The sequence below is a fragment of the Rhineura floridana genome, chromosome 6 (genome assembly GCF_030035675.1).
Source record: "Rhineura floridana isolate rRhiFlo1 chromosome 6, rRhiFlo1.hap2, whole genome shotgun sequence".
NCBI classification, from domain to species: Eukaryota; Metazoa; Chordata; class Lepidosauria; order Squamata; family Rhineuridae; genus Rhineura; species Rhineura floridana.
Window position 1 is genome coordinate 157,094,865 of NC_084485.1, and position 17,636 is coordinate 157,112,500.

The following is a 17,636-nucleotide window of genomic DNA, read 5'->3' on the forward strand; positions in this document are numbered from 1 at the left end:
GTGTGAGTGGAACTCTGCACAATGTGGCTTTCCTGCCCTCCTCTCTACTGCAGCCCTCTAAGCTTCTTCAGAAACTACTCCCGAGTGTCTGGGGACTCTCAGATGTCAGGGAATTTGATGCTGACAGCTGCAGGGAATTGGTGGAAGGAGGGACATCTAGTAGAAACTGAAGTGCCTTCACACACAGACTGTGGATCCAAGTCATAGTTTTGCTGAGTATAAGTTTTTTAGCAGTAATGCAGAATACATTTGTTTCCTCTGAACAATGGAAATATGAGTGGCTTTCTCGCCTTGTTTTGAAATGGACAGTGTCACAGGTGGTGGGGATCTTTATGGAGAAGTATCGTAGTTGCGTGTATCTTGTTATTTATGGTCTGTAATGTCCTGTATTAGATTGGTAATAAAATAAAGACAGACATTTTAGCAGCAAGCTCCATTTGTGACTCCTTAAAGTAAGATTACATTTTGATTAAAAAAAATTAGCTGGAGGTACAATATTTAAAATGAGTGGTACAGAGTCTATACTACTTTCTTTTACACTCTGAGCACTATATCTTTGCTTGTGAATGTAGACTTTTTCATAGTATCAGTAATCGAGTCCGGGGGAAGATGGCGACCTAGTAGGACGCTAAGTCTGGAGCTCTGCTTTCTATCAGTTTTTAGAGTTCTTATCTCAAGGCTAAGCAACCTGTTTTGCCTCAGCTGAGGATCTTACACCTATATTTCTCTCGAGACTCAAAAGGTTGTCTTAAGAACATAAGAAGAGCCTGCTGGATCAGGCCAGTGGCCCATCTAGTCCAGCATCCTGTTCTCACAGTGGCCAACTAGGTGCCTGGGGGAAGCCCGCAAGTAGGACCCGAGTACAAGAACACTCTCCCCTCCAAGCATTTTCGAGTGATGTGACCCTCTGGACTTTGTTTTTCAGCTTTCTTTTTACCAATCCCCTCATTTTTGTGAAGTTTCCTCTTTTGAAGTCAAATGTGACCGTGTTGGATTTTCTTGGCAATTGGCCAGTTACATGTATGTTTAATTTAATAGCACTGTGGTCACTGTTCCCAATCGGTTCAACAACACTTACATCTTGCACCAGGTCCCGGTCCCCACTGAGGATTAAGTCCAGGGTTGCCGTCCCTCTGGTCGGTTCCATGACCAACTGATCTAGGGAATAGTCATTTAGAATATCTAGAAACTTTGCTTCTTTGTCATGACTGGAACACATATGCGGCCAGTCTATGTCCGGGTAGTTGAAGTCACCCATTACTACCACATTTCCTAGTTTGGATGCTTCCTCAATTTCATATCTCATCTCAAGGTCTCCCTGAGCATTTTGATCAGGGGGACGATAGATCGTTCCCAGTATTAAGTCCCTCCTGGGGCATGGTATCACCACCCACAACGATTCTGTGGAGGAGTCTGCCTCTTTTGGGGTTTCGAGCTTGCTGGATTCAATGCCTTCTTTCACGTATAGAGCGACTCCGCCACCAATACGTCCTTCCCTGTCCTTCCGATATAGTTTATATCCAGGGATAACCGTATCCCACTGGTTTTCTCCATTCCACCAGGTCTCGGTTATGTTCACTATATCAATGCTCTCCTCTAAGACCAAGCACTCCAGTTCTCCCATCTTGGTTCGCAGGCTCCTAGCATTAGCGTACAGGCACTTGTAAGCAGTGTCTCTCTTCAAGTGTCTTTGGCACTTGTGGTTAGGCCTGTGGTAATTTTGCTCTTCTGAATTTATATCCTGTGCCCCTGCTCTCACAATGCCTACTTCTAGGCCTACCCCTTTTAAAATTTCATCATTTCTTTGGTTTTTATCCCAGGGGGGAGGTTTATTCCGAACCGGACCTTTCTCAGCTCCTGTCGGGTTTCCCCCCTCAGTCAGTTTAAAAGCTGCTCTGCTACCTTTTTAATTTTAAGTGCCAGCAGTCTGGTTCCATTCTGGTTCAAGTGGAGCCCGTCCCTTTTGTACAGGCCCGGCTTGTCCCAAAATGTTCCCCAGTGCCTAACAAATCCAAACCCTTCCACCCGACACCATCGTCTCATCCACGCATTGAGACTGCGAAGCTGGGCCTGTCTGGCTGGTCCTGCGCGTGGAACCGGTAGCATTTCAGAGAAAGCCACCTTGGAGGTCCTGGCTTTCAGCATCCTACCTAGCAACCTAAATTTTGCTTCCAGGACCTCACGGCTGCATTTCCCCATGTCGTTGGTGCCAACGTGCACCACGACCACTGACTCCTTCCCAGCACTGTCTACCAAACTATCTAAACGACGGGTGATATCCGCAACCTTCGCACCAGGTAGGCAAAACACCTTGCGGTCTACATGCCCATCACACACACCACTGTCTATGTTCCTAATGATCGAATCACCCAGTACAAGGATCCCTCCACCCCCTGGAGATATATCCTCGGCACGAGAGGATAGCTGCTCATCCCCCAAGGAATCGGTCCCTTCTAAGGGATCGTTTCCCTCTTCCTCAGCTGGATGCTCTCCTTCCCCGAGACCATCATTGTCCATGATAGCAGGAGAGCTATCATCGTTGGAGTGGGACACAGCTATAACGTCCCTGAAGGCCTCCTCCACACACCTCTCTGCCTCTCTCAGCTTTTCCAGGTCCGCCACCTTGGCCTCAAAGAAATGAAGTCGTTCCCGGAGAGCCAGGAGCTCATTGCACCGAGAGCACACCCACGACTTCTGTCCAACAGGCAGATAGTCGTACATGCTGCAGGCAGCGCAAAACACTGGAAAGCCCCCACACCCCTGCTGGCTTCTTACCTGCATAGTTTTGTTTAAGGTTTATTACGTCAATGGGTTGGAGACTGCGGTTTAGTTGAGGTCAGGGAACAGACGGGCAGAGTAGGGGACCCTGGCCTCCTCGCCCTGCTGCCGAACTCGCTCTGCTGCTTAACTCGCCTTGACGCTTTGTCAGCTGGGGCCTTGACGCTTTGTCAGCTGGGGCCTTGACGCTTTGTCAGCTGGGGCCTTGACGCTTTGTCAGCTGGGGCCTTGACGCTTTGTCAGCTGGGGCCTTGACGCTTTGTCAGCTGGGGCCTTGACGCTTTGTCAGCTGGGGCCTTGACGCTTTGTCAGCTGGGGCTCCCTCTAGTTCGTGGAGCAGGCTCCCTCGCTAGGGTGCTCTGACTTTATATGTGTGGCTGGTTCCTCCCAGCTACTGCTGCCAGCCAATGATGTGTTACTTGAGGCTGATGGCTATCAGCTGGGGCTTAACTCTTTAGTATTCCCTCAGGCTTCCTTCCTGAGCGAGGGGCGGGGCTGTTTAAGCTTTTGGCTGCTTTTAATCTCAGCAAGGGGCTGCGCCTTCCAGGCAAGTCTTTTGTGTTTGTTGTTTTCCCACCTAGAACAGCCTGACCTTTCTTTAACCTAGGGAAACAGAGCTTGTGGTTGTGTTTCAGGAAGGCTGAAGCTGCCCTTTTTAGCAAGGACTGAGCTGACTCTCTCCCTGTATGTATCGGTGGAGTTTCCTTTTCCCCCTTCTCTCCGACTGGAATTTAGCCTTGTTTACAGTGTCCCCTGAAGCTTTCCTGCTAGGGTGGTGTTGAAAACTAGCTTTCTATAGGCTTCCTTCTCCTAGGATCTGTCTCCTAAGATATAGGTTCTTTCAGGATTTGGCTCCTAGCTCAGGGTGACCTTAGGCTGCCCTTATTACTTATTGCTCTGAGCTGTTTTACTTCAATTAAATAATGGAATAAATGGGAGCTACTTACCCTCTTTTCGCTCTGCTGCTTAACTCGCCTTGACGCTTTGTCAGCTTCCTTGTGTCAGCTTCCTTTGTCAGCTTCCTTGTGTTTTCTTTCCTCCTCCGTCGTTAATTACTGAGTAAGTAATTTCGTTATCTACAATCAGGGAGTAACCTTCCTACCGTCTGGTAAATATAACATCAAAAGACTTTTAGGACTACTTGCTATATATTTTGGCTTTCTCCCTCTGGATTGTTATTTATAAATTTTAATCTTAATTTTTCTTTTGTATGGATGTCGACTTGGCCGCTCGGAATTAGAGTGCAGTGCTGAGTCAGAGTCTTAAAAGTCTACCAAAGTCCATTTGGGGCTCTACAAGGGGTCCTGGCATCAACAGTTCTGAATCGGGGGGGATATTAATACTCTAATGGTCTTAACAAGAAGTGCAAGAAAAGCCTTGGGAGCCCCCCTCCTGTTTGAGAGTATGTTACAACAGAGAAGACCCGGGGGGGGAAAGGAAAATCACAGCTACAATCTCATCCCGTTTTGTATACCTCCAAAACCACTGACAAGGTGCAAAAGGGCCAGCTAAAAATTACAGACTTTTTTACTTCACATCCAAAGGAAAGGCCTCATGAGAATTCCTCACCAGATACGTACCTACTCCCTGATTGGTCCTTCTCCTTTAAAGATAATCTGCCAGTAATTTCCGAGGACTACCCTGCTCTTAAGTTTGGCAGCTGAAATCGCACTTGCAGAATCTCTTCAAGAGGAAGCTCCTCCACTCCGAACAGACATCGGATCATACTCTGTAGATCTACCCACAACTTCACCCAGTGAGCTAGTTACAACTAATGCCCCAAATGAAGTTATGGATAATATGATGGTGCTGGAGGCGCAACAACTGACCCATTCTTCTTTGGAGTCGGCTAGCGATTTGCTCAGGTCTGGAACCAATGAGGCATTGGACGCTCTTCCAAACATAGATACTTCACAGCATAAAGAATCGGCCATGGCCAAAAAGGATAATAATACCACTTTGGGACAACATCAATATCAACAAGATCAGGAAACCGATGGGGTCAGCCCGTCTATTATGGGGTGGTTGCTTAAGCTTGCTATGGACTTTGATCATATGAAATCCTACTTGTCAGAGTGTAACCACCTGCTATCGACTTTAGTCAACATGCACCACAAAGAGGCAACGCCTTCCGAGATTGAGGTGGTACCTGTTCCCCAAAGGACCCCCCAAATACCTACTTATAAGGAGGTGGGGACAAATCCATGGGAACGTGGGAAGGCCAGGAGAAAACCTATTATATCAATAAAACGTAAACAGAAAAAGCCAAAGAACTTGAAAAACTGTAAGTTGCCTCATAGGGGGAAAATGAATTTTAGGAAATTATTTGCATTGATGGAGAAGCTACCACCACAGAGAGAGGCACGGGTGTTGAGTTCACTCTCTGAGAACCTTGAGCCCCCTCCCCAGAGAGGGGGAATGTTGCCAAGTATGACTTGTAAGAGTCTGCGCGTGGGAAGTGCTTTAAATCCTAGTGACACTCCCATCAATGTAAGGGCAGCTACATCTATTTCTCCCCCCCCTTCACTGTTACCTTTAAATGCACAGCTCCCCTATTTACCCTTTCAGGATCCTTGGCAGGACGCAGTCTTGAAGCAGCCCCTAACCCGGGGGATGGGGGACCAGCTAAAAGACCCCAAATGGAATTTAGTTTTGAACCCCTCTAAGCTGGTTCTTGAGAACTTTCCCAAACCCAGCGGATTTTTATCCCAAGACGACCACGTTCAACATCTCCTTGGAATCCTGGTGGGTACTTCTTCAATCTGCCTTCTGGCAACTGATATCCAACAGGTGGAGTACCTGTTCTATAATGGCATAAAGGCACGTGCCGTTGTTTTGTTTTCCTCCCGGTCTGTGACAAATTCCGTCTTCTCCAACAAGGGCGACCTGGCTAAAGTTGGCATAAGCATCTCAAGACTCTTCGAAAACAGGGCGCTCCCTGAAGCCCTATTTCCTCATCGTAGGCCGTGCCAACAGCCAGTAGAGGTGTCGGAGAATCACGCTGCGCTCATTGACTTTACATCTGAGGCTTTGTGCCCAGGCCATTGGGGGACTACGACTGCCAGGTCTCAAGACACTGACCATTTGGCAGGAGAAATCAGGGATCCCTTCCCTAATGAAGAACTGATGTTGATAGACACTTTTGGCACTCTCCCATTCTCGGGCCAATCCGAGATTTTGAGCAGATTGGAATACCTAAAACTCCATCTGGAAAGGCTATCTGTCCAGGAGAAACTTTCTCCTGACCCTGTCTTGGTAAGATCCATGCCAAATGTATGGCCCCCTACTGAGGGGCTGGGTTCCCCCAGGAGGGTGGCCAATGACATTGATCCCCCACCTTCCCCGCTTAACAGTCCCAGGGTACAGAGTAGGGGGGGATTAACTACAGGTGTAGGCCAATATAGACGGGTGGTAGAAGAATCTCCTCTTAGACCAAATGACAGTTCCCCCCCTGGTCCTAAGTATACACATAATAGCACAGCCAGATACAGGAAACCAACGTTCCCTGGCTTCTGGCCTAGGATGAGGTTCCTGGAAGATGAGGAGCTGGGATCAACTGATAGCCCCCCTCGGAATAGAGGCATATTAAGTTCCCCGGCCCCGGTCCCTCTGGAGGTACTTTCTGTTCCTGTCAAGTCTCAAGTACACTGTACTATGATCCCCCAGGAGTCTAAGTTGGCAGTTAAGGGGAAAAGTACACAGGCTCTAACAACAGCTGCTAATACTAATGGTTGTGTCTGTGCTCTCAAGGATGTTGACGCGATCTGTACAGACTGACAACTATCTACCCTATCGTGGAACATTATGGGTTGGGAGAGTAAGCTGTATGATGAAGATTTTGTTGATTACCTCCGCAAATTTAAGATCATCTGTCTCCAAGAAACTTGGGTCGTCAGTTCAGACTCAGTGTTCTTACACGGTTATTGTGCCTTCTCTAGCCCAGCTGTAAAGCAAAAACTAAAAGGCCGTGGCAGCGGGGGGCTTACTATCTTCATCTCGGTTGATCTGTCAGTCGAGGTCCAGCCTAACACCCTCCCACAATATGTCCAGATCCTTAGGATAAGGGGCAAATCCATAGGATCCCTTATATGTATAAATGTCTACTTCCCCCCCTCTCTTGCCCTGGGCCATAACAGTGTTTGGGATCGGTTAACAGAAAGTTTATCGCAGGTAGAGGTACAATTCCCTAATGTTAGACTGCATCTTTGTGGGGATTTTAACGCCAGATTGGGTGATCTATGGTTGAGCGGTGAAGCATCTACAAATTGGGGTCCTACTTGCCAGGCTCCCATGACCTGTAGGACTTTGCAGGACAAAAAATCGAACAGACAGGGTAAGCGTTTGGTGGAGCTTTCATTTGTACATCACCTCGAAATCCTGAATGGTTCTGAAGTTGACACCTCCAAAGGCTCTTTTACTTATTTAACTAACCGGGGTGCAAGCACAATTGATTTTGCTTTGGTTTCCCTCTCTTTGCTATCAGATGTCCTAGGATTTGTTATACCAGGATGGAAAGTGACCACTTTCCTCTCCTGCTAAATCTGAGCCTTCCGTTTTCGACTCTCCCTCAATTCTTGCCGCCTATGGAGGGATCAGTAGTTGCGGAACGGAGAGTACATTGGTCTACTAATTTGTCCCTCTCTATAGTAAATCTCTTTGAGGGTAATACCCTCCAATCCCTTTGTCAAGGGGTTTTGAACTCTGAGGTGGACCCCTTGAAAGCCTACCAGACCATTCTGTTCTATTTAAAACCTAGATTGGTCCAGAAAAGACATCCTACGGCCAACAGGTGTTCCGGTAATACCTGGTTTGACCAAGATTGTAAGTTCGCCAAGAGAAAGCTGACTCGCTACCTTCGCCTGACAGCTAGTTGCCCAGAGAATTACTCCCACGGTTTCTTCGTGGATTTGAGAACCTCATACAAGCACCTTTTGAAACAAAAAAAGGCTGCTTTCGCGGAATCTCAATGGCAACAATTAGCCATGACGGTGGTAGAAAGAAAAGAACGCCAGTTTTGGGACCTTGTTGCGGCCAGTATGGGCGCAACTAGGCACTTAATTATAGGCCAGATATCAGCGTCAGCCTGGCACTCACATTTCAGTAGGCTCTACACACCACTGTCAGTCTCTTTTGCGGCACCCTTTGACCTTGAAGTAATGTCCACGCCTCATTGGCCTTTGGTTACGCCAACTCAAATTAAGTCCCTCATCACCTCCCTCAGAACCGGTAAGGCCCCTGGTGAGGATATGTTGCCTCCTGAAATCTACAAACATTTCCCGGACTGGTGGGCCCCTATTCTAGCTAAGCTTTTTTCACAGATTAATGGTTCGGGCACAATCCCTGAGGGTTGGCGGCAAAGTATAGTCGTCCCTATTTATAAAAAAGGCGACAGGCAGGATCCCAATAATTACCGCCCAATCAGCCTCCTAAACGTAGGCTCTAAGCTTTACAGTAAGTACCTCCTCCATAAGCTGGAAGACTGGGAAGCTGAAAACCAAATTATTTTTCCGGAGCAAGCGGGGTTTAGAAAAGGCTTGAGCCCTATTGACCACTGCTTGACCCTTTACTATCTGGCCAGACAAAGTATCGCTGGGCCTACTAAACATCTATATGTCACATTTGTTGGTTTGGCCGCTGCTTTTGATTCCATAGACAGGAATCTTCTGTGGAACAAATTGGCCAGCTCTAATATCGACAGGCGCCTCTTACTTCTGTTAAAGGTATTGCATACCAACACAACCGCACGTGTGAGGGTGGGAAGCTCTGGCTCCCTAACAGATCCTATTGCGGTAGGAAAAGGGGTAAAGCAGGGTTGCCTTCTGGCCCCCCTGCTGTTTAACCTCTACCTTAATGGCATTGTTTCTGAACTATCTGGCCCAGAATTCCCCCCCCCATTGGAAGTAGGAAAATCTCTATTCTTTTATATGCAAACGATATGATTTTACTTTCTATTACTCGTATCGGTTTATGGAGAATTTTACGAAAACTTGAGGACTATTGTTTTAAGGAAAAGTTACAGATTAACTATGAGAAGACAAAAGTGCTGGTATTTGGTAAAAGGTATCTTAAGTCTAAATGGGCAATAGCTGAGCACCAGCTTGAACAATGTCGATCCTTTAAATATCTGGGAGTACATTTTTCTGATACACTTTCCTGGAAAAAGCATTTAGAAATGACCAAAGCATTAGCAGCAAGAACTTGCGGGGCTATCCTTAAATTTTATCATACGGTGGGTGGTAACCTAATTGAGCCCGCTTTAAAAATTTTCCAGAGTAAGGTTATTCCCCAGATCACTTATGGAGCAGCAGTATGGGGCTGGGACGAAATCGGTCCTGCTAGCCTGGAGGTCATTCAAAATAACTTCTTGAGAAGACTTCTGGCATTACCCCCTGGTACTCCAGCTGCGTCGCTCCGAGCAGAAGTGGGGCTCCCCCCACTTAGAGCCCATATACATAATATTCTTGTTAATCTACGGAGATCCATAAAAGAAACACCGGCCAAAATATTTCTAAATCTCTGTTTTGATCAGGCTGCTGGTGTTAGGCTATGGAGTACAAGAATAGACAACCTACTCCAAGTTTATCATATACCGCCTCAGCATCCTTCCCTTCTAGCTAATAAAACGAAGCTACGTGATGCTATTTACCGACATTGTGCCTATTTAGACAGATTGACTTTGATTAATTCTAGAGCCTCTCGCTGGTACTGGCTTTTTAAACTTGATCATGCCAGAGCAGCATATTTGACTCTGCCCATCCCTGTAATTCTCAGGCAGGCATTTACGGCACTTTGCTTTTACACCATGCCAAATGTGGTAAGGGAAGGTCGTTTTTCAGGGATACCATGGGCTCAGAGACTCTGCGTATGCGGAACTTTGGAGGTGGAGGATCTTGCCCACTATCTGCTGTCTTGTCCTGTTTACTTGAATCCACGTGTAAAGTATCTGAAGGGCTTGCTGGCAAGTCAGTACCTGGTCTCAGACTGTGAAAAAATATGTTACCTGATGTCTGATGTAGAAGCTTACATAACGCATAGTGTCCTTATTTGCCCTGGTAGCTCAAAAACTACGAGCAAACTATATATCGAACTGACACCTCTGGGGGCCCTACGTGGTAACAGTAATCTCCATAAGGTCTTTTTTTAATCTATAAGGATCCTTTACCGTGAACTGTATTACTCTTTCTTAATTTTAAACGGGCTGTTTTGGCCTTTTAATATTAACTGTTTTAGCTCTGTTCATTTTAAAACTGAATGTGTGTTGGACTTGTGCGATGGCCCATGGCTCTGCAAATAAAGTGAAAATACAATAGTATCAGTAATCTGAAGGAATCCAGATTGCTGGTTTACAAATGGGAACTACCAAGCGAGTTAAATGTCAGTGAGGTAAAAACCTATTGTTCATTCACTAGAATGTCCAAAAGCTGAACCTGTATGTGATTTGACTGTCCTGTCAAGGCTTGCATGATGGTAAAAGTAGCAATCTGTGCAGTAAAGCTGGATAAACCTTATTTTCCTTTTGAATAACAGCTTGCTTAAACCATTCACTTACTTGATTTACTTTTAAAAATGTTATTGTATTGGATTTTTGATTGTATTATTTAGTATTATTTTGTTATTTATTGTATTTTTATGCTATTTTATGTTCACCGCCCAGAGAGCTATTGCTAGTCGGGCGGTATATAAATCTAATAAATAAATAAATAAAATAAATAAAAAATTCATAGGGTTGCCATAAATCGGAATCGACTTGAAGGCAGTACATTTACATTTTTTATTATTTTCTGGCTAACTGGTTTTTTTTAGAATAAAAATGACTTGGATGATGACTACTCCTTTGGGTGTATTTAGGCCATCAATAACCAGGTGAAAATAGATCTATCTCATTGCAACCTCCTGTTATTTTTCATGCTTGGTTCACCATAATTTGCCTCTGATCTCAATACCAATTAAAGAAACTCCCAGAAGACTGTTAACTCTCTTGCTCTTGCTTCCACTCCTATGGTAACAAAGCAAATCCCCAACCCTTTCTCACCTTCAAAATCTCTTCTCCAGTAGATAGAAATTAGCAAAGCATGTGCACACTTGAGTTAGAAAAGTTAAAGTTGTCTAGCTCTGAAAAGGGACATGAAAGCTTGATTCTAGCATCTTTTCCCCTTCCTGCCAAGTCATAAGCGTCCTCTCCAGTATAAAAGGTGATGTTTGCCTTTTGTCTGACAGTAACCCAAGAGGGGATCATTTTCAATATACATCTTTTAAATTCACTTGGGCAAAACAGCTTGTTTTAAGTATAGCCATCCTGCATACATGTTAAACATTTGGAAGTCCAGGAGTCTAGCTTACTGGTCACATCCTCTGTCTCCCCAATCTCTTGTCCCCTTCCACCCATTTCCCATTGTTTTGTGCTACTGCTGCTACTGCTACTATCATCCTCATCCTCATCATCCCACCCTCCACCATAAGGTCCCATGGTGGGTTACATAAAACATTGATAGTTTTCAATATGCTTTTGTTTTTGTCCTCCTTGGGAACTTCGCTTGTTCCCTTCCAGGATGGAACTTGTACTGTTGGCATGAAGGATGTTTAACTTTCATATGTAAGTTACTGAAACTAATTTTAGGATTTAAATCGAGTATAAGGACTTGTTAGATGATATTGCTTACCCTTTATTTTTAATGCAATCTACTGTTTAGCTTTTTATAAAAAATACTTCAAATCCCCAAACTGAAGCTGACCAAGTAATCTATACAGCTAGGTAATCATCTCATTCACATGCCTTAACTACTTGCCAGTGCTATAAACGTTTAAGGTGAGGTAAAGGGAAATATATAGATTGAGTCATTTATCTGTTGTCTGTCCAAAGCAGAGAACTTGCTAATAGTACTTCCCTATTCTCAGGAAATGGGTTGAAGTGCCTCCAGCTAGTCAGGGAGAAGAGAAGGTGGTGACATTTATTATATTAAAGGAGTGCTTGTTCATTATACCTTATCTCCTCCAGATTTGTGGTAGGATCCAGACTTAGGGTGCAATCCACCTGGTAGATACACCAGGCTGAGAAGCTTCAGGATGTGGCATAGCTGTGGTGGAGGAGGAAGGGTGTTGCTGCTGTTGAGCTCCACCTGGAGCTGCCAGGGAACTCCACTGCCACCTGGCCGCAATTGGGGCCCAGCCAACTCAGCCAAGACTAGTGCAGGTGGAGCTGCTGGAAGGTGCAAAAAAGGGGCTTTCTGGGGGTGTGTTGGGGGTTGAACCGAGAGGAGGGGGACTTGTGTCGTATCCTGAGCCGAGAGGAGGGGGACTTGTGTCGTATCCTGAGCCCATTTGGTTCAGTCCTGTGGTCCTCTGTCCTGGCAGCTGATGTGCTGGGGAAAGGGTTGTTGGAAGGAAACATGCATTTTGTTTTCTTATGTTGTGCCCTGCTGGCACAGCCAGCATTCTTCCCTCCCAGCAGTGCCTGAATGGAACTTGGATGCGGCATCCTCTTCCACCAGTTTCCTATGAGTTGGATTGTACACTTAGTCATGCTTAGAGTATTTAAATCAATGGTGCAGTTCAGTCATGACTAACTTAAGTCCCATTGATTTCAATGGGTTACTCTAAGCATGACAAAGTCTGGATCCAACTCAATATTTCTTGAAGAAATCTTGAATATTATATTATGAAATATTCCTTAACTTTTCTGCTGTACCTTCCACAGTATACACAGCCAATAAATTAGACAGAATTACTTTCATTTGCATCCTGTGTTGTAGATCATGGAAGCTTTGGTGAGCCTCATGGATGCCGTTTCGCCAACTCAATCACCTTGGTTATCTAAATAGCCACTATGAACAACATGACTAGTATACCACTGGAGCAATTTTTGTCTTAATTAATTAATTAATTAGTTTAATTTCTGTCCTGCCCTTCCTTCTGAAGGAGTTGTAATTACATTAAAACCATAATCAAAGCTCTGATTAAAATTCTATTTCAAAGTACAAAGCATAAAAACATAATATCACAGATGCAATAAAAAGCAGTAAGACCTGAACAGATAAATTCCTCATTCCAACTATGTTCTTCTCTTTTGGTCAGCATTCTGAGGACCACATGCCAGTAGTGGGTGTGGCCACCCCACGCACTCTTGCATGTGCGCCCCTCAGCCCCTTTGCTAATTTGCACAGATGGGCTGAGCAGGGAGTTGCCATCCCTCTCCTCTCATCGAATAATTGATCTGTCAACTGAGGTGGGGAAAGTTTGTGTCCCCATCAGGGTGCTGGGCTTCATCCACCACAGTGTGGTGTCTATTTAAATTTTCTTTTTTGCTGCTGCCACCACACAAATAGGTAAAGTCTTTCAGGGGTAGAAAAATTGGCCCCCAAACCTGGGGTTAGCCACTCCTGGTCTAGCTGCACCATGCAGAATAATAATGAGATTTAGAAAGGGGAAGGGGAGAGAAACAGAGTATAGGAAGGAATAAAATGCCAATAATTACCTGTGTGAGAGGAGGCTTTTCTGAGGTTCCAGACAGGCAACCTGTGGTCCTTGGAACACCTCCAAATAGGAAGGCTCTTTTTGAGAGAACACGTCCTTCCCTTAAGGTTCCTGACTAAACTACAGAAGACAACAAGAGAAGATAGGGGGTTGGGCCCAAGCCACCAGAGCTCTAATTGACTTTTACAATTTCTCGTCTAGTAACCTTCTAACTTTCTCTCCACTGGAGCTTCACAACTGGATTCTCAACTTTGATGCGATCCAAGATAGGACTTCCATTGTGGCATCCTCCTTTTCGCGGTGGTTCCCCCTTTTTAAAATAAATCATGCCATCTCTTCCTATTTTGCTATCCTAACTAGTCCCCCGATACATAGAGCTTTTACGGAAATTAGGTTCCAGACGATGACTACAGCCTTTTTGGAGGGCAGATACAAGGGAATTCCGAGATTGGAGCGTTATTGTTGTTATTATTATTATTAAATTTATTAGTCGCCCATCTGGCTGGTTGTCCAGCCACTCTGGGTGACTTACAAGGTAAAAACAATACATAAAACAGTTAATAAATTTAAAAAACAGTAAGAACCTAACCTGCCCCAAAAGCTTGCCTGAAAAGCCAGGTCTTCAAGGTCCTTGTTATATGTTAAAGTGCCCACTGTATAACAACCCCAGACACAAATTCTTGGATCCCTTGATTAGCCCTAGGGTGGGGCTTCCCCCCGATATCTTAATAGCTGATTTATTGGTGGACAACCAAAATACGGTCACAATCACGGTGGCCAATTTTGCCCTTGCCGCCAAAAACATTAGAGCAAAATTCGTCAAAGCCCAACAGCATTAATGGCCAGTTTGAAACTGTCTTGTTTGGATATAATTGTATTTTATTGCATTGTATTTTATTGTCATAGTTTGTTTTGCAATGGCCTATGGCTAAAAGCAAATAAAGCAAAATTTAATTTGAATTTGAAGAAGAGAAAAGGCAGGGAAAGAGGGACATGAGGCAAGGAGAAGGGGTCTTGCTGACACTGAAGGGGGCGTCTCCCCTGAACATCTCTATGGGATCAAGCAGGCTGAGAAGGGAGAAGGGTGGTGCAACCTCCCAGAGAGTCCCCAAAAGCTGAGCAACTTGAGGTCTGAAAGACATACACTTTAAGGACAGGGCTTCCGTGAGATAGACCCTGAGACAAGGATGATCACATTGAGCTTTGCTGTCAATGGACATGAAATGGCAGTAGGTACAGGTATTGTACTTAGTTACTGACAGGTCTAACAGTACAAGGTTCCTGCTTCAGATTGATTGGTCAGTTTTAGGAGTTTCCTGAACCATTCAGAGTGCCAGGTGACCAAGGTGTCCCATGTGGGATGAGGCTGTGTCTGTTTCTCAAGAATTGCAAAATAACACCTGATCAGATTACTGGTGAGCCATGTAGCTCAGAAGGAAGCCTTTTATTGTCTCCAGAGATAATCAATGATCAAATAAAGGCTTATGGTTGTGTTAAATACCACAAAGTTTCTGGTGGCTAATTTGGTATCCACATTTATTCAAGCTGATGCCCCTGCAAAGAGTCCTCAGTCACTGTGCACAGAGTAAAGCCAAAGTGTCTGCATAGTTCCTGAGCATCATCAGAGTTCCCCTGAACTGAGCTTTGTGATAACAGCACAATTTTTTCACTGAAAAAAAATCATTTCTTCAGCTGGAGACATCTATCATAGTAATGGAGAAGTGATGAACTTTATTTATTTATTTATTAAATTTATTAGTCGCCCATCTGGCTGGCTGTCCAGCCACTCTGGGCGACGTACAAAATAAAAACATACAAATACATTAAAACATTAAAAAAATCAACAATAATAATAAAACCTAACCCACCCCAAAAGCCTGCCTGAAGAGCCAGGTCTTCAAGGCCCTGTGGAAGCTCATCATAGAGGGGGCATGGCGGAGATCATTTGGGAGGGAATTCCACAGAGTGGGGGCCACAACTGAAAAAGCCCTCTCCCTAGTCCTCACCAGTCTAGCTGTTTTAACTGGTGGGATAGAGAGAAGGCCTTTTGAAGCAAAATGTACAAATTGTTGGGGGGGAAAGCTGTTGTAAACTGTTCAGGAATATATTCTATTACCTAGATTAATTATAAACATTGCTGTTATGCAGCTTACTGTGACATTACAGTACTTCCTAATAACAGTACAAGTTATAAGCAAAGCAGCCTAATGCTCCACATGAGAAAAAGATTCCTTTATCTTTTTATTGAAGAATTAATTTTTTTACAAGTCTTCTAAAACACAGATACACACTGTGACACACACAAGGGGGTGGGGTTGAAATCAATTGGTAACATTGCTATGATTAATGCGGAAAGAGACATTCTAAGCCAGAAATCCAATAGAATTCTCTAGGTCCAGTTGTGCAGACCAATAACCACCTTCTCTGGGCAACATACAAGGGATGCAATTACAAACGGCATCCACATTGGCAGTCCTTTTATCAACTTAGAGAGCCAGTGTGGCATAGTGGTTTGAGTGTTGGACTATGACCTGGGAGACCAGGGTTCGAATCCCCACACAGCCATGAAGTTCACTGAGTGGCCTTGGGCCAGTCACTGCCTCTCAGCCTCTGAGGAAGGCAATCGTAAACCACCTCTGAATACCGCTTACCATGAAAACCCTATTCATAGGGTCACCATAAGTTGGAATGGACTTGAAGGCAGTCCACTTCCACTTATCGACTTAAGCTGATGGCAGAGTCTATACCAAGTAGTCAGAGATAATGAATATCCATTTTAAGGGAAAGATTTCTTACATAGCCCAAGTTTAGCACAGTGCAGGAAATGGTATTGAATAATTTTGCTAGTGGGTTCCATTACTGTTTTCCTACCTGCATTTTGAATAGGATATACCTCCCAAAGCATAGTGTTGTGAAGCTTTTTAAAACTAACCTTTAGTGTCTTAGACTCATGATGACGAAACTAAGAAACTAGCGCCTACAGTAACTTTCTTTTGCAGAGATTAGTAGGTTTAGTATCAATTAATGCACATTGTCTCTCCCTAAACAAAATACAGTAGGGCCCCGCTTTACGGCGCTTCACTAATGTGGCTGTCTCAATTAGACGCAATTAGACTAAATCCCCACTCATATGGCACTTGTTCCGCTTTTACGGTGGTTTTTGGGCGTTGCACGCCATTATATTCAATGAGTTCCGCTTTTCAGCGGTTTCCGCTTTTCAGCGGGGGTCCGGAACATAACCTGCCGTATGAGTGGGGCCCTACTGTAGTAACAAGAGTTCAAAATTTTGGGTAGCAATAAAATAGAGTATATTTAGTGTAACTTCAGTGGCTTTATTAGTTGCTCATATACTTAAGAGGCAGCCGTGAGACCAAGTTTTGGAAATTTTAAATTGCTTCCAGCTAGCTTAGAGAACAGTTCTCTAATTGATGCTCACTTCAGTGGGAGACTCAGAAAAGCAATTATAGTGCATTTTAGCCTTTAATGACGGGCAGCTTTCTAGCAATAGTGCTAGAAGTGTGTGCATTAATAGAAGTATTTTTATAACCCACTTTTAGACCCTAAAAAGTCTCTCTCTCCCCCTCCCCGGTGTATTAGTTTTTTATATTCATTAGATTCTCATTAGATTAATAAATGATTTATATAGCAAGGCTAAGGTTAAACATAACATAAATAGTAAAAAAAAAAGTGAAATAAAACCAGTTCTTAAAATACTGGCAAACAATGACAACTAAAAGCAGCTAAAGGAAAAAACTGAACTCATTTACTCATTTAAAAATCTACAAATTCTGAGTAAACAGGTACTTTTTCACTTGGTGTTGAAATGGCAGCAATGGCAGCACCTGATGTACCTGTAGTGGGAGGGCATTCCACAAAGGGGGCACTGCCCCAGAGAAGGCTGTGTTATACATCACGAATGAACCTTACCTAAACTTAGATAAAAGAGCCATGGTAAAAAGAAAGCTTTATCAATATTGGATTGTATCCAGTGTAGCGCTAAAGTGAGCGTTGCATTGGCGCAAGGATTCCTCGCTTCAGAGAAGATTTGGGGAGGGAAGGGGGGAAGTCCCATTGTGCTAGCGTAATCCTTGTACTTGTGCAATTATTTAATTGAATACTACCCATTGTTAGGTTGCACCTCACCCCCAAATGGGCATTGATTGTTCCTTAGTTATATTTTGCTCTTTTTAATGAAAAAAAATGCTGTATCTTTATTGAATACCACCATCATACAATAGTTTTCAGGAGGTTGTAGCATGGTCATATAAAGACTACTGCTACATAGCTCAGGGCATCTCATGTTACCCAAGTGGTGCGGGAATGAGCTGTTGCAATCACCATCATGTAGGAAGGGGGTTTAAACTACGGTTACTTTCACGCATGGGGCT

At 44.3% G+C, this 17,636-nt stretch overlaps 1 protein-coding gene across 1 annotated transcript in view; it reads left to right on the forward strand.

Moving 5' to 3' along the window:
- Positions 1 to 17,636, forward strand: part of XPR1 (xenotropic and polytropic retrovirus receptor 1) — a 191,716-nt gene that overhangs the window by 83,836 nt on the left and 90,244 nt on the right. The gene's annotated exons all lie outside the window — the stretch shown is intronic.